General features: G+C 43.0%; 1 protein-coding gene across 3 annotated transcripts in view; it reads right to left on the bottom strand.

Moving 5' to 3' along the window:
• The window catches only part of Mtmr6 (Myotubularin related protein 6), a 546834-nt gene that overhangs the window by 260355 nt on the left and 264324 nt on the right, over nt 1–22155 (bottom strand). The window lies entirely within an intron of this gene.

The raw sequence follows: 22155 nt of genomic DNA, 5'->3' as shown, positions 1-22155 counted from the left end.
AAATTATAAATTTCCATCTACAATGTTGGCGTTCAGACTGATGAACTGTTTTAAAACATTTCACAGTATATTGCTTTTTCAGTTCTATTTATGCCTTCTTTGCGGAACTGGAGTTTTCAATGTTTAAAGCGTCAATGACGCGAGGTTTCCGATAGGTAAAAAGCAAACAAGCTTCCATATTTACGTAATATTAACCTGAGACCACTTATGCGTGGGATGCGAATCACTACGGCGCAGACGCAGATTTTCATTTTGAAAGGCTTGCATCATAGGCTGGGATGTCATCATCATAGACTGCAACCATTCTCTTCTCAGTCCTCCTGCTCACTTCATTTCCTTCTAGTCCTTATATCACGGATTTGATAACGTAAAAAGAAAGACAGGCGAGTAGTAGTAGTGTGACTAAGTGTTTTCAGGTCCAAAATAATAATAATAATAATAATAATAATAATAATAATAATAATAATAATAATTACAGGGCATATGTTTTCTTGCTTTCTGTGATTTTCAAAAATGTTTAATATTTCTTAATTTTGAAAGACTCCTAAACAACGGACACTTTTTTGTCCCCGAAGGTGTCCATGTTGGGAAGATTTACTGTATTTTTTTTGTACTCTACTGCTCTTTGTTACACAGTACGTTGAATCAAGGATAATTTGGTCGCCTGCGTGTCAATTTCGAGTTGATGTTCTGATTTACTGAACCAGACTGTAGAGAAACGATTCTCTGTTGGACGATCTGTGGCTATTAATCAATATTGTCGGGTACACCAAATGTGTCACCAGATATCTTTTACAAGCCGATACTGTACGACGTGGAGGGTCGAACAGATTTTTTCCTGCCCTTGAAATATCCGAATAGCTCTCTCTGCCGGGTTTGAACGCGCAATTCTGGAATCCGAAGGCCGGCACTCTACCACTGATTCACAGCGGAAACTTTTTTTATTTTTATTTGTAATTGTAAACTGAAATGGCGTATGGCTTTCAGTGTCGAGAGTGTCCGTGGACAGACAAGTGCAGATCTTTTGATTTGACTCCCGTAGGCAACTTGCGCGTCGTGATCAGGATGAAACGATGACGAAGACGACACATACACCCAGCCCCCGTGCCAACGGAATTAACCAATGATGGTTAAAATTCCCGACCCTCTCGGGAATCGAACCCGGGTCTCCTTTGACCAAAGGCCACCACGCTAACCATTTAGCCATGGAGCCGGATATTCTGACGGTGAACCACCACCTCCCCTGCACTGATGGTGACAATTTTTTCCACCAACGGGACTCATCAAGTGCATTTCTAAGGTTTAAGTTCTTATCAGACTTCCCGGTACTAGAAGACAATCTCTATATATTAAACTTATTTCAATAAATCAAGAGCATTGGTGGAACCGAAAGATATATTCTGTAGAAAGCAGTAGACTCATTGGTTTCTTAAGAACACGCGAATTTAGATTCTAGCACTGGTTCAATACGGAAGGGAATTGTGCAGCCGGGGCAGGATAATATGGTTCTGGAATATTCCACAGACTTAGCCATTCATGTCAGGTCTTCCATACACTGATCAGGTCTTGTCTCGCATCTCCAAGATGTAAAGTCTTTGCGGTGCCAAAACTTCAAACCGCCAAAGCCTAAGACCAAGCAGCAACTGACGTAGCTGACAAGTTATTCTTATGCCCACATTGAAAATTATTTTTCTACGTCGGGCTGAGTGGCTCAGACGGTCAGGGTACTGCTTGGCTTTCTGAGTCCAACTTGGAGGTTCGATCCTGGTTCAGTCCGGTGGTATTTTAAGGTGCTCAAATACGTCAACTCCGTGTCGGTAGGTTTACTGGCACGTAAAAGAACTCCGGCAGGACAAAATTACGGCACCTCGATGTCTCCGAACACCTTAAAAGTAGTTAACAGACGTAAAACATTATTATTATTATTATTATTATTATTATTATTATTATTATCACGGACTCACTGGACTATTTCAGTCAATCATTTTCTGGTTATTTTTGTCGATACATTTTCTTTCGGAATTGCCCAGTAGCTTTTCATTTATTCTGATCTTTTCTGTTGTTCCTCATTTGTAAACACCCGTTTCATTGTATGTCGTTTGTCTATTTTTGGTTTAAGTATCATTTTTATGTTTCTCAGTTTATTTAAATTTTCTGTTGTGTTTTGCAAATCATCCAGAGGTTTTTCTAGTTCTTTCATATCCTCTCTAATTTCCTTAATCCATCCTAATTGTTCCTTCAGATTCCAGAGTTTCTCTACATTATTATTATTATTATTATTATTACTATTCTTATTCTTTGTCGTTTAGGCCTACTGAGGACCACGGGGCTCGTATCTACTCTTGGGTAAAGTTGATGCTTTCTTCTTCTTCCAATACTCCTTCATTTGCTGACTATGAGCCAGCTTTCTCTCCTCGGTCCACTTAGTTCCTGTAGTCTTCTTACTTGTAAGGGACGTTGGGAAAACTCCGTGTCGGATGGCTTGACGGAACAATAGTCGGTCATGAGTTTGTCCCGGTGGGATATCTAGTTGTTCCATATCTGACTTAACTGACGTGATCCATTTGTTCTTAGAAGCCTTGCCTCTTCCTGTTACTGTGAATATCCTGTTGGTGAGTCTTTCGGAATCCAGACGGGCCAAGTGTCCATAAAAGGTCAGGCGCCTTTTCCTTATAGATGTGACGATGTCCTCCTGGTGTTCATACAGTTCATCATTATGGCGGATTCTGTAAGTGCCTCCTTCCTCTCTGATTGGTCCTAATATCCTCCTCAGGATCTTCCTCTCTTTTAACTCCAGCTTTCTGAGTGGGCCCTTCCTAGCCATTACAAGGCACTCAGAAGCATACAGAACAGCTGGTTTGACTACCGAGTTGTAGTGTCTGAGCTTGAGGTTCTTGGAGAGGCACTTAGATGAATAGATACTACGACACGAGTGATAAGCCCTTTCAAACTTGGTACATCTGGCATCTATGGCTGGGTTCTCGCTCTGATTCGCAGAGATCCATTCTCCCAAGTACTTAACCGCAGGTACTTTTCGTATGGTAGCGTCTGTGAGAGGAATTGTAGAAGGGGCCTCCTTGATATTGGTCATAAATTCAGTCTTCTGGATGCTGATTTTCAGACCAGTCTTAACTGCTACACAATAAAGACTCTGTAAATTGTAGGTAGCCTCCTCTATATTGTTTGCCAGTATAATCAGGTCATCGGCAAAGGCTAGGCACGGGACAATGAGGTTGTTTCTCTTGTACCCAAGCTTCAGTCCAGCTCCCGGTGGTAGCATAGTTCTCCATTCTCTAATGATCTTTTCCAGGACACAGTTGAAGAGAATGCAGGAGAGACCATCACCCTGTCTAACTCCTGTTCTGATTGGAAAGCTTTCAGATAGTTCACCTCTGAACCTGACCTTGGACGTCGTGTTCCTCAGAGTGACTTGAATCAATCGTAGGGTCTTCCCATCCAGACCAAGTTCCCATAGTATGGAGAAAAGGGTGTCTCTGTCCACAGAGTCATAAGCTTTCTGAAAATCTACTAGGACCACCACCCAGGGATGTCCACCTCGGCTTTTGTAATTGAGAACTGTCTTAAGATTGTGTATCTGTTCTGGACAAGATCTAGTCTTATAGAAACCAGCTTGGTATTCACCTAACTGTGAGTCTAGCTGTCTTGTAGGTAATTTGTAACAAGGAAATACCTCTATAATTGTTGAGATCTGTCTTACTTCCCTTCTTGTGGAGGGGGTGAATCACGGCAGACGTCTATCCTTCGGGTAGGGACTCTGTTGTCCATATGTCCTTTATGATTTGATGGACGCTCTGCAAAGACTGGTCATCTGCATGTTTCCACATCTCGGCAACTATGCCGTCTTCACCTGAAGCCTTGTTGTTCTTGAGACCAGCGATGATGTCCTTTATTTCTTCTCTCGTAGGTGGTTGAGAATCAGGGTTCCTGTGTGAAGGCTCATGGAAAATAAGCTTTTCTTTAGGTTCCTCTGCGTTTAGTAGCCTCTGGAAATAATCTGCAAGAGTTTTGGTGCAGTCTTTATTGTTCAGTTGAAGTTTTCCATCTGGCCCGTGGAGGATGAGGGTAGGAGCTGTGTACTGGGTCGTTTGCTTCTTAAGTCCTTTTGTACAGGTCTCTTGAGTTGTTTCTCTGAAAATTATTTTCAGCCTCTTGCATTAGGCGCCTGAGGTAATTTCTCTTGGCACTGCGGATGGTGTTAGCTGTAGCTTTTCTTTGCATGAGGAAGGCTTCATAATTGGCTTCAATTTTATGTTGGTTCCACCTAGTCCAGGCTTTACGCCTTTCTTCTATAACCTCATCACACTTTGAATTCCACCATGGGTGTTTGCCTTTGGTTGATGAGGCAGGGATAGTTTCTTGAGCGGCATCCAGCAAGGCCTTTTGTAAGGCAGGCCATCCTTCTTTCTCTGTATTCTTCCTGAGGGTATCCTGAAAATTACAATCCTCATCGTGCAGTCGCAGAGTGTTGAACCTGGGTATCTTACGACTACTTTGGAGAGTTGGTGTTTTTCTAAAGGGTTGCATATTAATCTTAACAAGTGAAAGGTAGTGATCAGAATCTATGTTGGCTCCTCGTAATACCTTGACGTTCTATATGTCCGTATGATGTTGCCGTGCTATAGCAACAAAGTCTAACTGGAATTCACCAAGCATAGGATTTGGACTCCTCCAGGTTTTGGCCTTTCTAGATAGACGTTTGAAGGCTGTTGATTTCAGGACTAAGTTGTACTTGTCACAGAGTTCAATGAGACGTTCTCCATTTCTGTTTGTTCTCTTATGGGCTGGATAATGGCCTACTATCTTCCGGTACTTCCACTCCTTACCGACTTGTGCATTGAAGTCTACCATGAGTATGATGGAATGGTGGGAAGGGATCATATCTAGAGTTTCTTCTAAGGTGGCCCAGCATTGTTCTACATTTTCCAGGTTTGAACGGTTTGTGTCATTCGTGGGGGAGTGGAAATTTACGATTGTGTATGCTCTATTACGAGACCTGAAGGATAACGCGGAGGTCCTTCCGTTAGGTGAAGTGAAATCTAAAATATGGTCAACCATCTTGTGGTGTACCGCGAACCCAGTACCAAATTGTGGAAGTGTCTTGATAACTCTTTCACCAGGTTTCCCCTTGTAGATTCTGTACACTCCGGACTCTATTGTATCCTCGTCGGTAAACCGAGTCTCTTGTAGCGCTGCTATCATAACCTTGTACTTTTCCAGCACGTCAAGCGTTTGTTTGAGCTTACCTACCTTCAGTAGGGAATTAATATTTATTGTAGCAAAGTACTCGATGTTTCTCTTTGGTTGTCTTTTAGCAGAATTAGATAGAAGTGGGAAGCATGAAGGTGCAGGTTCCCCAGAATCCGGCTTCATAGCTAAATGATTAGCGTGCTAGCCTTTGATCACAGAGGCCCCGGATTCGATTCTAGGCAGCGTCGGGAATGTTAACCATAACTGGTTAATTCCGCTGGCACGGGGGCTGAGTGTATGTGTCGTCTTCATCATTTCATCCTCATCACGACACGCAGGTCGCCTACGGGAGTCAAATCAAAATATCTGCACCTGCCAAGCCGAACTTGTACGCCATTCCATTTTTCATTATTATTATTATTATTATTATTATTATTATTATTATTATTATTATGTCGTGTAGCTATTGTTAGTCTGGTACAGCCATTGTAAAGTAGAATCTCCGCCGACGGTGGGCGGCGTCTGCCGTGTGAAGGAAACTGCGTGTTTGTGTGATGGAGGGTAATAGTGTGTATTGTACTGAGTTGCAGGAATGCTGGGAATAGCACAAATACACAGTCCTCGAGGCAAGAATTCTTCGACCCGCCCGGGAAACGAACCAGGGGTCCTGCGAACTGAAGGCCAAGGTGCTGACCACTTACGCATATAAGACCAGACTGGAGAATGAACACGTGCTGTTGACTGGCTGAATGATCAGAAACTCACCACTCTACTAGTATCTCCCGGCGGGCTGAGTAGCTCAGGCGGTTGAATGGTAGCTTTTTAAGCCCGAGTAGGCGGGGTCAGTCCCTGTTCAGTCCAGTGATATTTTAAATTCTCTAGTCAAATATCGGTTTATCGATTTACTGGCACGTGAGTTAATACAAACAGCTATGAAAGCTGGGTGGAAAAGAAACAAGCACTGGAGATGATTGCATGCTCATCTCACGCGCGGTAATAAAGTAACGAGCTAGCCAGGGCTAATAAGTCTAACGAAGGGCGGTAATTACGGTAACACGGATGAGTGTGTTAAAGGAATTAACCGATCACATCTCCACTTGCCACTGTCCTAGGCTACGATCGTACATCAGGTCTTGTGACATCATTCTCATCACGAAAATTTGTGCCCTATTAAGTGAAAGTTGGCCGCTCAACCAATCGCCGAATTGAAGCTTTTCAGATGTACAGATGAAGACTATCCTGGACAGAAAGGAAAATTACATGGAAGACCTCAGACAGATGAGTGAAAGTAAAGAGTTTCAAAACTGAGCGAACTGGCTGTGCGGTTAGGAGTGCGGAGCTGTGAGCTTACATTTGGGAGATAGTGGGTTAGAACCAAGCTGTCGGCAGCCCTGAAGTTGCGATGGCTTTCCGCGGTTTCCTATTTTCACACCAGGCAAATACTGGGGCTGTAACTTAATAATTAAGGCCAAGGCCACTTCCTTCTCACTCCTAGCCCTCCCCCCTATCCCATCGTCTGTGTCGGTGCGACGTAAAGCAATCTGAAAAAAAAAACAAAGCTTCAAGCAAACTTGACTATCCCCCTGTGGGTGGGGGCGGTAGAATAACACCCACGGTATCCCCTGCCTGTCGTAAGAGGCGACTAAATGGGGCCCCAGGGGCTCTGAACTTTGGAGCATGAGTTGGCGACCACGGGGCCCTTGGCTGAGTCCTGGCATTGCTTCCACTTACTTGTGCCAGGCTCCTCACTTTCATCTATCCTATCCGACCTCCCTTGGTCAACCCTTGTTCTTTTCCGACCCCGACGCTATTAGGTTTGCGAGGGCTAGGGAGTCTTTCATTTTCACGCCCTTCGTGGCCCTTGTCTTTCTTTGGCCGATACCTTCATTTTTCGAAGTGTCGGACCCCTTCCATTTTTTTCTCTCTGATTAGCGTTATATAGAGGATGGTTGCCTAGTTGTACTTCCTCTTAAAACAATAATCACCACCACCACCACATCAAACTTGACTAGTTACATATTGAAATCAGCAGAGAGAACCATAACGAACTATAACATAAATGTAAGCATTCATAATGAAGGTTTCCTTACACAAGTAAATGAGAACTCAAGACATTCGTAATAAGTCAGTTTTGAAGCTCAATGAGGAATTACGGAAATAAAGACACTCACTCCTCTCACTCATTGTAATATTTCTGCCGTTATTTTGATATACGCAAATTTGCTGTTAATTGTCGGAATGAAGTGAAACCACGCTGTAATAATACACACAAGCAAATATATTACCTACGCATATGCCATTAGTCAATAAGAATACACAAAGGCTAAGTCTGCAAACCGTACCAAAGTCGAGACAAGACAAGGTTAGGTTAGATTGATTACGAAATTTCCTTGCATTTCAACTTTCTATTTATGTCAAACACTTACCGTAGAATAGAGGAGGTAACTTTCATTTCCTTTTCGGAGCAGTTTTTCAGATTTTTCTTGCTTCTTAGAGATCGTAATTCTATACGTAAGAATTGGACGAAATAAGGCCGTATCACTAAACTGCTGCGTTCGTTATTTCACACCAACTGCTTTATTAAATGCATTATCCGAACATGCCACAATCCCACTTACCTGGTATTATCCAAATTGCTTTACCATCCTACAGAAAAATAATATATGTATTACTTATACTCGCAAATGTGATAGTAGTAACTTTTCACAACACGGCAGTGGCAATCTCGCAAGTCACCTCCCTACAGGCCATGAAGGCGCTTGGAGGAGTGGAAGGTAAAGGCTTCCACCATTGTTAACCTCGGCACGTGATGGGGTAGAGTGGTTAGCTGCCTTTGCCCCCAGGAATTAACCTGGTACTCATTTTTGGTGTAGGTTGAGTGAACCTCAGGGCCATATGCACCTCCGGAAGTGGAAATCTCGTTTCTTACATTTTTACGACTTCCTGACGGGGATTCGAACCCACGTCCTTCCAGGCGAACGCCTTTACTGCCTCGGCCAGGCAGCCCCTAGCGTATGGCTTTACAGATACAATACAATACATACATGATTTTGGAAAGCAAACTATATCTTTATGTCCAGATTATTTATGTAACTAATTGTCTCTGGAAACGCACAAGCAAAATCACTGATGTCACCACTATACTTTGTCTTTACTCGGTGATAATATGATGGATGATCTGCTTAGAGGCAGCACAATCGCAGTTGTGTTTAGGAATTCGTTTCCATTTGTAGTGGAAATCTGCGCAGTTACCATGACCCGATCGTATCCTGTTAACAGTGGACCATGTTTTACGAGGAATCTCAAATCCAGGTGGCAGAGTTGACTCGGGCCTAGTATCTTGTCTTCCCCGCCATTCTTTAGTTAAACTGAAGTTTGTATCCTATTTCAGTTCTTATTGGTGGATTTCGAGACCTTAGACGATTCAGATGGACATCCGCGATATCGCCATGTATTGGTAACTGGGGATTATTCATTACTTTCTTGAACTCCCTGAGGAGAGCGTTTTACGTGGAAGATATGGTGGGGAGATGTGGCTGAGGATAGGTAGACAATGTATGGTGTAGACCTTATTGTGCCGGTGATGAGACGCTTCGTGGTATTGAGGTTGGTGTGAGGGCTATTCAACCAAACAGGAGCACAGTACTCGGCAGTCGAAAACACAAGTGCCAAAGCTGTGCATCGAAGTAATTTTGTTGCACTACATAAGTTTTGGATTACATTGTTGCGAGTTCTGACTTTGGATTGGATGTTACGAAGGTGTTGTCTCAAGGAGTGTGTTCTATCTAAGGTGACTAGCGAACAGGCGAGCAGACGACAAAATTATGACTAAATAGTGCTAACATGCGAGATGAATGGTAAATGTAAGATGTCGTGTCGGCAAGTAGGGTCCCAAAACTGTATGGTTAGCGACAATGAATGGAACCCAGTAGTTATAAACTAACTATAAATTACTTTTTTTTCTACGGGCTTTACGTCGCACCGACACATATAGGGCTTATGTCGACGATGTGACAGGAAAGGCCTAGGAGTTGGAAGGAAGCGGCCGTGGCCTTAATTAAGGCACAGCCCCAGCATTTGCCTGGTGTGAAAATGGGAAACCACGGAAAACCATCTTCAGGGCTGCCGACAGTGGGATTCGAACCCACGATCTCCCGGATGCAATATAAATTACTACCCTCGGTATTAACAGGGGTGAAAGAGTAAGGTGACCACGTTTGCACGGTGGGTATTATACACAGTGAGCATAAGGGTATATTTGGTTGCACAGATGACTCAAATTGTCGCTGATATTCTGCGTTACAAATATCTAACGTGTGATAGTGAGGGAGATTAGTAATACACCATTAGAGGACTTAATGAGAAACATTCGCTCGTGGTTGTAAAGCGATAAGCACAATTCATTTTAGTTGCCTGTGTTTCCATTTAAATAATGCTGTTCATTACCACGCTCTTACGCGTAAGATGGAACACCTAAAAGTGAATTAACTCTTATCGCACCAGTGCTTTCTGCTACTACACTGGAATTCGTGATTTTCTGGGAGATGTGAAGTGATCGTATATCGGACAGATTTATTTCCCAGCTTATTTCACTCATGCAATAATTTATCAATAATTTATTATTTCATGGAAGAGGAATGAAGGATGGGAATAATTTATCAAGGGAGATGTTCGGTAAATTTCCAACTTCTTTGAATTCATTGATAGGGAACCTGACACTTGGACGGCAGCCCTAAATGCAGTGGTGATTGATTGATTGATTGATTGATTGATTGATTGATTGATTGATTGATTGATTGATTGATCTCTCTCGAGACTGAGTTCTCTACTTACACTTAGTGTATAGACTTACGTGGTGAGTATTATAAATATTATATGACGATTCACCTGTCTCTCCTACCTGCCTTTAAATGCGATGCAAAACACAGAACTTGGTGAGAGTTTCATCCTAAGCGTAAACTTCCATTGTCAGAGAGGATGTTTTTGGGCCATTCAACACTGGTGAAGTGGACGTTGGTTTATACATTTCATACCGAACATTCCCGTGATTATTTCAATATCGTACAGCCATTTTTCACTTTTTTTTTTTTTTTACAACTTTTAGTGAGTACAGTCGAACCTCGATATCTCGAACCTCCATTACTCGAATTTTCAGTATCTCGAAGAGTAACTTAAATTTCTCGGCCGTTTGCGCTATTCTTCACGTGTATTTATTTCTCTTTTACTAGAAATTCGGCTACACGAGTTTCTCGAATTCTCGAAGCAATCATTTCCTCCCTTGAAGCAAAAAAATACTCTGTAACTCGAATTTTGTGCAACATTAACTGTGCAATACGGCATTTGTGGTTTGTAAGGAACAGTTAACAAGTAAAGAAAGTTTTACAGTGATGCAGGTAGCTAATATGACGGAAACCGAAAAACTAAAACTTCTAGTGATCGGAAAAGCCTCACTGTTTCTCGGGTGTGAATTAATTATTGGTCACGTACGAAAGCAACCCCCGAAGTCGCTGATCACAAGCTCCATTTACGAATCTCGGCTGCGTGGTATTGACGAGAACTTTCAACGTGAAGGGAGGAAAGGTTCAATTATGTACTATACATGCTCAAAAACGGTATTCTTTATATCTCGAAATTTCGATAACTCAAAATTAATTTTAGCTCCCTCGGTGATTCGAGTTATCGAGGGTCCACTGTATTTTATAGTAAAGTGGCCTTTTGGTTGACATTGATTTTCTGTACACGTGACACTGACCTAGCTGTCAGTCAGCATGCAGGGTAATATTACTCCAGCCTGCTCCCTCTCACCCCCTCCTAATGGACCTGCGGCAGGCAGGAACTTGTCAGCACCATGTCGCACTTTGATTCTAGTTGAAGGGTAAACAGATTTGGGGCCTAGATGACCTACATAGCCATCATTAGATGGCGTGAGGTCGATATTGGACTCCTTTCCGTGTTGTGGTGCTACAACTCCAGCAGTGCGACGCTGACCTGTACGTAACGACCCTTTGTCAAATCATTTATACTACTTGTGACAATAACGTTAGGTGAATAGTCCTGTACTATAAACATAGATGAACAACGAACGACAGTGACCTTACTGTCCTTCGAAATAATTCCCTCCCATAACTATGCACTGCTGAGATCGGCGATATATGTCCTGGAAACTTTGCAAGAAGGCTTCCTCTGGGATGGTGTTCAAAAGCCTCGTCACGTTTCGTTGGATGTCAGGAATATCGTCAAATTTCTTTCCTTTCAAAGCGAGTTTGAGTCGTGGGAATAGGAAGAAGCCTGGAGGAATGAGATCTGGCCATTCCATGCTTTGCCGTTTCGTTTCATGGTCATACCTGAGACACTAGTTTTCATCCTCAGTGAGAATACAGTTCAAGAAATGTGGGGTCGCATCCGCCGTTTCGATAAAATCCTGTGAAGCCTCTAAACGTGCCTGCTTCTGATCGTCAGTCAAGTGATGTGGCACAAGCAGAGAACACGTTTTTCTCTTTCCTAATTTCTGGGTAACGATTTGTCGTACGAATTCACAGTTAATCTGCAGTTCATCCGCTATCATGCGCACAGTTAATCGCCGATCGTTCGTGATTAATGTCCTCACCTCAATGTTTTCGTCACTGACGGCGGTCGCCGGTCTTCCGCTACGGGGGTTGTCAGAAACACTTTCCCGGCCTCGTCGAAAAAGGGCGAACCACTCGTACACACACTTCAAGGACAGTGCTTGATCTTCATAAATACGTACGAGCATCGCATGCGTTTCTTTCGGTGTCTTGCCAAGCTTAAAACAAAACTGCACATTGATGTTTTGGCCGTTCATGTTCCTGTTCGCAGTTCAGAACCAACGCACTAAACACGCACTGTGTCAAACAGGTCTTATGTGGCACACACACGATGCTCAACTGAACAACGTTGGGAGCAGATGGTCAAAACCTGCTGCTACGCAGGTGCAGCGTTGTGTGTCGCCAGTGTTGACGAATCGACCGTTCTGACTTCATTCACGAAACTTTATTGTCACAGGTTGTATTATCAGACCCCTATAGCGTTGTGAAGAGCAGAGTGAGAAATCTCCGGTAAACTGTTTATGTCTGAACGCTATTGATAGCTTAAATACCTAGTTTTTGCAGACATGATAATAAGCGTTTGAGGCTTTACCGGGTCAGAAAACAAGGTGAAACTCTTTACGTTTCACAAAGAACTTTGCGGGCGTCTTCGAAAGAAAATCTCGACTTCTTACTAATTTTCCTCCCCTCCCGCCTCCGTCCGACTCACACTCATCACTTTTCTTGTTTGTTCTGCTACAAACTTTTCTTTCCACCTACAGCTCTATTCTATTCAGCCAGTTTACCGTTGCAATTTATTTTATTTTTATTTACTCCTTCTACCATTCCTCCCTGGTTCGTCTGATGACCTTGTTGTTTACTCCGAAATGCCCGCATCATGGGACAAGAAACATCTTAACTGGAGCTAACTTGTAAGATGGTGTCGTCACCTCACACTGGGAAGTCTAGCGCACAGTGAGCCATCTAGGGACAAACGAGAGTTCCAGCGGGGGCAAGGCATTTTCTCCCCCCCCCCCAATATTCTTAGGGGGCAGAGTGCCATACCCCCCACCAAAAAAATCTCCTCCTAGATGTTAAGTTCCCTTAAAACGTGGAGTTTTGGTAGTTTTGGTAGGTTTGTTATTCTTCGGAGGCTGCTACGGCGCTAAATCTGGATAAGGTGGAAGATGGTTTTATATCAAAAAATGAAATTAGAACTTCAGAGAACTACACTTTCCAATGGAGAATATTCAGGAGGTACATCTGGTGGTAGAGCTTTAATAATAATAATAATAATAATAATAATAATAATAATAATAATAATAATAATAATAATAATAATGGCTTTACGTCCCACTAACTACCTTTTTCGGTTTTCGGAGACGCCGGAATTTAGTCCCGTAGGAGTTCTTTTATGTACCAGTAAATCTACCGACACGAGGCTGACGTACATGGTAGAGCTTTTCACATTTCGTATTATGAAATGCATAATGTCCGACTCGTTGGCTGAATGGTCAGCGTACTGGCCATCGGTTCAGAGAGTTCCGGGTTCGATTCCCGGCCGGGTTGGGGATTTTAACCTTCAGTGGTTAACTCCAATGGCCCGGGGGCTGGGTGTTTGTGCTGTCCCCAACATTCCTGCAACTCACACACCACATATACTATCCTACACCACAATTACACGCAGTTACCTACACAAGGCAGAGGCCGCCCACCCTCATCGGAGGGTCTGCCTTACAAGGGCTGCACTCGGCTAGAAATAGCCACACAAAATTATTATTATTATTATTATTATTATTATTATTATTATTATTATTATTATTATTATTATTATTAATGCATAATATACAGGGTTGTCCAAAAAGACGTTACCACTTATACAGTCCAACATGATCTTACATCTTGTATTTTTTTCTTTTCTTGTAGACGAGGTATGGCCACCCGACTTACTTTGGAAGAGAGGAGAAAGATAGCAGCTCGGATGGAAGTGTTTTGGGTCGCCCTCAATAGTACGAAAAACATTTAAGAAATGGTTTGAGAAGGATTCTCCAAGCCATCCTAATATCTGTCGACTGCATGAGAAATGTTTACGCACCGCTTCTGTGACCAATGACTGTAAAGAAAAGAGTGGACGTCCAAGAAGACAACATCATAAAAGTTCAAAGCACACCGATTAGGAACCCAGGAAAGTCAAGTACGAGATTAGCATTGGAAACCGGCATTTCGCTGACAAGTGTCTCAAGAATTCTCCACCTCGAACTGGGAATGATCATACAGGCTCTTTCTGACGCTGATAAAAGTGCTCGTGTACGAGCTGCAGAGGTGTTATTCGAGATGATGCAGACAGAACCTAATGCTGTGTTCGTTATGTCAAATGATGCCACATTTCATGTCAGCGGCAAGGCGAGTAAGCACAATTGCGTCATTTGGAGTACAGCAGCAAAGGAGCACACTCGATCCTCTCCGAAAGTTAACGTATGTTGCGGTATTTCAAAGTTTGGAGTACTTGGTCCATGTTTTTTAAATAATTAGACTATAACGGGAGATGCTTACATAGATATGTTGCGCCAGTATGTTGTTGATAATCTTCCCCTCCGGAACTTATCAGGTTAGTTCCAGCAAGATGCTACACCACCACATTTTCCTTAACGGCTCGACATTTCCTGGATGAAGCATCTGATGAACGCTGGATTGGAAGAGGTGGACTTGTGGCTTGGCCAGCATGGTCACCAGACTTAACGCCATGTGATTTCTAACTATGGGGAATGGTGAAAGAACGTGTGTATGCTACAAGACCTACTGACCTTAATGACTTCAAAGAACGCATAACAACAATTATCCGCTCTATACCAATGGCAATGTGCGAACGAGCTATGGACTGTATGGTGCAAAGACTTGACACATGCATTGAAAACAAAGGATTGCGAGTTGAAGGAGTGTACATAGTGCGTTATTATGTTATTCACATAAAAGTTAATCCCATACAAGTGGTAACATCTTTTTGGACAACCCTGTACAGTAATAGGACATCTATTGAGAAAATGTATTTATGAAGCAAGTTCAATTTTTTTACTTGCGATTATTTTTTATAGTGGTGGTGATGATTATTAGTTAAGAGGAAGTACAACTGGGCAACCATCCTCCATCTAACACTAATCTGAGGGGAAAAAATTGAAGGGATCCGATACTTCGGAAAATGAATATATCGGTCAAAGGAACACAAGGGCCACGAAGGGCGTGAAAATGAAAGACTCCCTAGGCCTCGGCAACCTAATACCGTCGGGGTCGGAAAAGAACAAGAGTTGACCAAGACAGGTCGGATAAGATAGATGAAAGTGAGGAGCCTGGCACAAGTAAGTGGAAGCAGTGCCAAGATTCAGCTCAGGGCCCCGTGGTCACCAACCCACGCTCCAAAGTCCAGAGCCCCTGTGGCCCCTTTTAGTCGCCTCTTATGACAGGCAGGGGATACCGTGGGTGTTATTGTACTGCCCCCCACCCACAGGGGGATTATTTTTTATAGCTTCGTACATAAAAGATTCCTTCAAAATAGTTATGAATGAAGTTTTATTTTTCTGTTTACTTGTGAATATTATTGAAAACTCCGTGCATAAGACTCGTTCAAAAATGTGCTTGAGAAACAAGCTCTATTATTGTTTTATTTTTCTGTTTGTGAATATTGTTATTATATAAGAACTATAGGAATGTTCGCATTAATAGTTGTTCCTCACTGTAGCCTGTAATATCACGCCCCCCCCCCCCAATAATTACCCGAAGTCGGCGCGCATGGAGAGTACCACTTACTATAGACTTTTTTTTAAGTACAAGTTGCGTTACGTCGCACCGACACAGACAGGTTTTATGGCGACGATGGGATAGGAGAGGTCTAGGAGTGGGAAGGAAGCAGCTGTGGCTTTAATTAGGTATAGCCGCAGCATTTGCCTGGTGCGAAAATGGGAAACCATGGAAAACCTTTTTCAGGACTGTCAACAGTGGGGTTCGAAATCACTATCTCACAAGCTCACATCTGGGCACCCCTGACCGCTCGGTACTACAGACCAACGGTAAATAATTCTTAAATTCAAACCATCGTTATTAGAAAAGTATTGCATGTGAACAGACGATAAGAACTCGATGGATGAAGGCGTCATGGTGGGTTCATGTAAGTCGAAGGGAAGGGGAAAGGCCACCTAGGAGGGTACTAGACTCGGCCATTGAGGGTAAGAGAAGCAGAGGGTGATCAAGACAACGAGATGTCGTTTTTAATATAAGAGGCTTTGGACTAAACGAGGCCACAGAGTCAGATATATAATTAATGCACGAGACTTACAGACTAAACGCTGAAATAAATTACTTTCTATAATTATATACCGGTATATACAGAGTTTATCCGTGATAATGTTACAAATGGTCAGGGATGATGGAGGACGGCAAATCGATCAATTTGAGGTAAGGGACCGTATTCCGGAAACGATCGAGTCAAAAGTTAAGCAAAATTCTACTCTTCTGCTCGTCGGGATTGTCTCCCCCATTGTACTCTTAGCACATGTAGTGTACAATACAGTCGGAGGTATCAGACCGATTTTTGCTTTAACTTTTGACTGCCGGCCGCAGTGGTGTAGTGGATACGGTGTTGGTCTACTAATCCCAAGTTAACGGGTTCCAACCCGACTGAGGTCGGTGGCTATTAAGGGTGTTTAAACGTGACAACCCCATGCAGTTGGCTTCCGGCACGGTAAAGAACTACTTTCTGCCTTTCTTAATCTGTTTACCCTCCAGGTTAGGTTTTTCCCTAGGACTCAGCGAGGGATCCCACCTCTACCGCCTCAAGGGCAGTGTCCTGGAGCTTCAAACTCTGGGTCGGGGATACAACTGGGGAGGATGAGCAGTACCTCCCCCGGGCGGCCTCACCTGCTATGATGAACACAGGGGGATGGGAAGATTGGAAGGGGTAGACAAGGATGAGGGAAGGAAGCGGCCGTGGCCTTAAGTTAGGTACCATCCCGGCATTTGCCTGGAGGAGAAGTGGGAAACCACGAAAAACCACTTCCAGGATGGCTGAGGTGGGAATCGAACCCATCTCTATTCAGTTGACCTCGCGAGGCTGAGTGGGCCCCGTTCCAGCCCTCGTGCCACTTTTCAAAATTCGTGGCAAAGCCGGGAATCGAACCCCGGCCTCCGGGGGTGGCAGCTAATCACACAAACCACTACACCACAGAGGCGGACTAAAGAACTACTGCGGGACTGAATTCCCACACCCCGGCTTGTGTTAAGAACGGACGGACGTAAAACAACTTGGATTATTATTAACTCCTGATTCGAACGTTTCCGGACTACGGCTCCTTATCTCAAACTGATCCACTTGCCGTCCCCCATCATTCCTGAAAGTTTGTAACATCACCACGAATATACCCTGCATATGTATATACCGTATTGTATGTATTTATTCCAGCGAATGATGTTCATGAGATGTATTATGGAGATATTGATATCGTACTTCACCTCTTGGGGCTAGGCTGCGTAACTTTCTTCTGTTTTAATGATCTTCCTCGGTTCTCAACAATCCTTCTAGTTCCCAATGTGGAAGTCTTTTTGTTTTGCTTTTTTTATTAATTAGAAAGTCTGAATATCAAGTATTTTCAATACAGTCTTGAGGGAACGATCAAATTTCCATACTCTCCAATCAAGTCGACCGTAACTTAAAATAGGAATAGCTCTGTCTTTTAAAGAGCCAACGGCCTTTAAAGCTTTTCTGCAGCGCCAAGTTCGATAGCAACAAGACTGAAAGGTTTTCTCCCTCCCTCTGGCCGTGGATGATTAGGCTCGTTATGCCAGCGCTGGGGAACAGAGGATAATGCTGTTAACTACCTAATGAACTTCCCAACGAACGCAAACCTCGATTCTGCATTTTGCAAAAAACACCGACTGGATCGAAGCGAGGAAGTAAACCTAGCGGATCGTATTAAGGCTCTGCCAAAGTTTCCACCACATAACAAAACAAGCATGGAAGCGTAAATCTTTCCGAGTACTAAAGAAACCAGCAGCTGTTTGTGTTTTTTTACATGTTAGCGTTATCAAGGGTAATACAGCGAGTGTTTTTCAACCTGTCGATAATTTCACGAGCGCGCGGCGCTAGGGAAATTATCTGAAAAAGATGAAACCTCTAGTAGTATTTGGTAAAACTATTTACGGAATTAATAGTTTACTCTACATCTATAAAATCCAAAGTAAGTATGTTTGTTCGTTACAAAGGATGGTCGGAAATAACGTCAACCGCGAGTAGTATAAGTGAACAGTTCTGCGGCCGCCTCCGCCTCCACACGCTCTCGGGAGAGGCCTCCACCACATTGACTACGCTGGCTAAGACTGCATGCTTAACCTCACATCCACCATCTTGGAGGGGCTTAACCTTACTTTTGACGCGTAAGAGAACAAGCCTAACCTCATGGAGGGGCCTAAACTCAGTTTCACGACGAGATGTCCTTCCTGACGCCTAAGAGAGCGAGCTTAACCTTACATCCGCTATCTTGGAGGGGCTCAACCTAACTTTCTACGCGCAAGGCAGCAAGCCTACCCTCATGGAGGGGCCTAACCTCAGTTTTACGGCCGGATGCCCTTCCCGACGCCAATTGCATTAGATTGCAGCTACACACAGCTCCTTATGAGACGGCTTAAGGGCGCTTGCGCAAGATGGCGGCTATCTCATTGCACAAGATGGCTGCTATACATAGGCTCTTATGAGACGCCCTAGGGACGCTTGCGCAAGATGGCGGCTATACACGGCTTCTTATGGAGAATGATGACGGCTATGGGCGCTTGTGCAAGGTGGCTGCTATACATAGGCTCAGAGCATCGTGCTGCCATCTTTACAATACTAAACCTCACGGCTACTACCTTTGGCATGTGGTGGTGGGCAATTTGAAAATTCCACGTGCTCTTGTTTGTAAACAAAGCCACATGCTTTTTGACAACTGACAAGCTGACAGCAGCCATCCTTAATCAACAGAGCATCGTGCTGCCATCTTTACAACACTAAACCTGACGGCTACTACCTTAGGCACGTAGTGACGGCCGATTTGAAATTCTACGTGCTCTTGTTTGTAAACAAGGCCATGTGCTTTTTGACATCTGACAAGCTGACAGCAGCCATCTTTAATCAAAAGAGCACCGTGCTGCCATCTTGATGGCACTAAACCTCACGGCTACTACCTTAGGCACGTGGTGGCGGGCAATTTGAAATTCCATGTGCTTTTTTGACAGCTATCAGCGACCATCTTTAAACAACAAAACTTCAGTGCTGGCAGGCGCTAAATCCACTTGCCTGCAACCTTAGGCATGTATTGGCGGGCAATTTGAAAAATTCCATGTGCTATTTGACAGCTGTCAGCCGCTATCTTTAGCTTCATGCACATGGCTTACTGCTACCTTGACGGAAGTAAACTTTATAGTGCGGAATTTAAATTGATTTTAACGGGACTTAGCCACGCCATAAGCTTAAACAAGAGAGCATCGTGCTGCCAACATGACGGGGCTAAATTCTCATGGATGCCATCTTAGGCACGTGGTGGCGGGCAATTTGAAATTCCACGTGCTCTTTAAAGCCACGTGCTTATGAAGAAAGCAAGCTTAGAGGCTACTATACAAGATGGCGGTTACACAAAGGCTGTTATGACCTCCTCATGTTCCTCCTCTGTCAAGTCATAGCTTTATGTCTCTATTAAACAAGTTTAAACATGCATTCTACTGCGCAAGATGGCAGCTATACACAGGCTCTTATGAAGAAAGCTAGCTTAGAGGCTACTGCACAAGATGGCGGCTATACATAGGCTGTTAAGGCCTCCTCCTCCTCCTCCCCCTCCACCTGGCAAAAGGGCACCTCCTCCTATCAAAAGGGCAAAAAAGAACACCTCATCCTCATCTGTATGGCAAAAGGGCTACTCTTTCTGGCAAAAGGGATCCTCCCCCTAGCAAAAGGGCAAATGGGCTGCTCCTCCTCCTGGCAAAAGGACTCCTCCTTACTGTTACTGAGGTTAGCCCTATCCATCCTCTTACAGACAGATGCTTTCCTCAATTAAACGTTACATTACAAACAAATATATTTACGTTATGTAGCGTTATCCTCGTCGCATAAGTTTTTCGATTGAGGAGAAAGCGGCAGGAAGAGGAGGTTATACTTTTTTCAGCATGCAAAAATATTGTAGGATAAGAAAATGCTGTAGCCGACAAGACAAAACAGGTTCAATCTAGTTACAGAATACAATTGTAAAAATATAGAATTGACATGCTGTATGTCTTTATCCGACAAGAAAAAACATGTTGACTATTAAACAGAAAACTTTTATCACTACTGTGCTTCGTCAAGACAAGTTACAAATAGCACACACTAGAATTGATTGTAGAACAAGACGAAACATGTTGGCTATCAGTGTTCAGAACAGAAAACTTATAACGCAAAACATTACAAGATTAATCTCTCTGTTGATACAATCGCACTCTTATGCAATCAGTGCGCACACATGGAATTGCAAATGTCGTATATCTCCATCCGATATACTTCTTCTTAATCACTGCAGATAAAATGATTTTACTACTTTGCAGGGGATACCTTTGCCATAAGGAGATACATTTTGCGGGATTCGAACACATGCAACACAAAAAAATCTGTATAGATTTCGAACTCTGATTTAGTTACAATAGAAACAAAACATAGATTTAAACCCTGTTCTCTTATCGCAAACACGGAAAGTGAAATTAAACAGAACGCCTATGCTATAAGAAATACACTGGTTACATTTAAGCCCCTAGCAGTCAAACAAGTTATCGCATACATGTAACATGAAATGTCGTTTCGGAAACATATTGTTTCAATCTGTTGGCATGGGTTACAAGCATGTAGCTCATGCGGAAAGTAAAATTAAACAGACCGCTAGTGTTATAAGAAATACATTGGTTACATTTAAGCCGCTAGCAGTCGAACAAGTTATCGCATAAACATGTAACATGAAATATCGGTTCGGAAACATATTGTTTCAATCTGTTGGCATGGGTTACAAGCATGTAGCTCATGCGGACAGTAAAATTAAACAGAACGCTAGTGCTATAAGAAATACACTGCTTACATTTACGTCCCTAGCAGCTGAACAAGTTATCGCATAAACATGTAACATGAAATATCCGTTCGGAAACATATTGTTTCAATCTGTTGGCATGGGTTACAAGCATGTAGCTTATGCGGAAAGTAAAATTAAACAGAACGCCTAGTGCTATAAGAAATACACTGAATACATTTAAGCCCCTAGCAGTCGAACAAATTATCAGATAAACATGTAACTTGAAATTTCAGTTCGGAAACATATTATTTCAATCTGTTGGCATGGGTTACAAGCATGTAGCTTGTGCATGAGAGGGCTACTATGCAAGATGATTGTAAAATGCTGAACCGAAAAAATAATCGTGCTACAAACATGATAGGGAATGGAACTAAGGGGTCACGTCTTATCAGAAGGGCAAAAGGATGAAAGGACACTTCCTATTCCTCCTCCTCCTAGGGCTAAAGGGCTAATGAGCTAAAGGGCTCCTCCTCTTCTTATCACACCCTTCTCTTCCTCCTCCTCCTAAGACTAAGTAGCTAAAGAGCTAATGGGCTAAAGGGCTCCTTCTCTTCTTATCACACCCTTCTCCTCCTCCTAAGGCTAAGTAGCTAAAGGGCTAATGGGCTAAAGGGCTCCTCCTCCTCCTCTACCTTACCGCGACTTCCCCCTCCCAGAAGGAGTTAGATGAAGTTGGTACAGTTTTGACAGCAACACACTTATCGATTGTTATCTGCAAGAACGCTTCTACTTTGTTAGATGTAGCAAAATTAATCTCTATTGTTAGATGGTTTATCTCTTCTAACTTCATACTCGCGACGATGTGTATCTTCTAATGTTCATGATCAATGACTGTTTACAATGTATCTTACAGTAATGTAATCTATTCGTGTTGTGTATATCTGTGGTTATTCTTCAATAAATAACTGCAACTTATGGTTTTGTTATAGTCCTTCTATTATGAGTAGTTACAACCTTACTACATATACGCGGAAAAACTGATAACTGTCTCGTCCTAAAACGAAAAGGTTATCGTGCTAATGATTATGAGTTAAAACTTTGTGTTCAGAACCGAAGAAATTCATGCTACACATAACAGGGAATGGAACCCACGGGTCACGTCTAATTAGAATTGCATAATAAAGAATAAAATCCCCGACCTATTAGTGGTGCATGGAGTTGCGTTTTTCTACCAACTGAGACATATACTGTAGTCTCGAGACTGGCTGTTGTTCACAGCTTCCATTTCAAGATGTGTAAGAACAAAGTATTTCATGAACCAAACAAACTGTGTGTGTAAGCTATGTGAACAAAAT

The sequence above is a fragment of the Anabrus simplex genome, chromosome 3 (assembly GCF_040414725.1).
Source record: "Anabrus simplex isolate iqAnaSimp1 chromosome 3, ASM4041472v1, whole genome shotgun sequence".
NCBI lineage: Eukaryota > Metazoa > Arthropoda > Insecta > Orthoptera > Tettigoniidae > Anabrus > Anabrus simplex.
The sequence above is the reverse complement of the archived record's forward strand: the minus strand, read 5'-3'. Positions and strand labels throughout refer to the sequence as shown.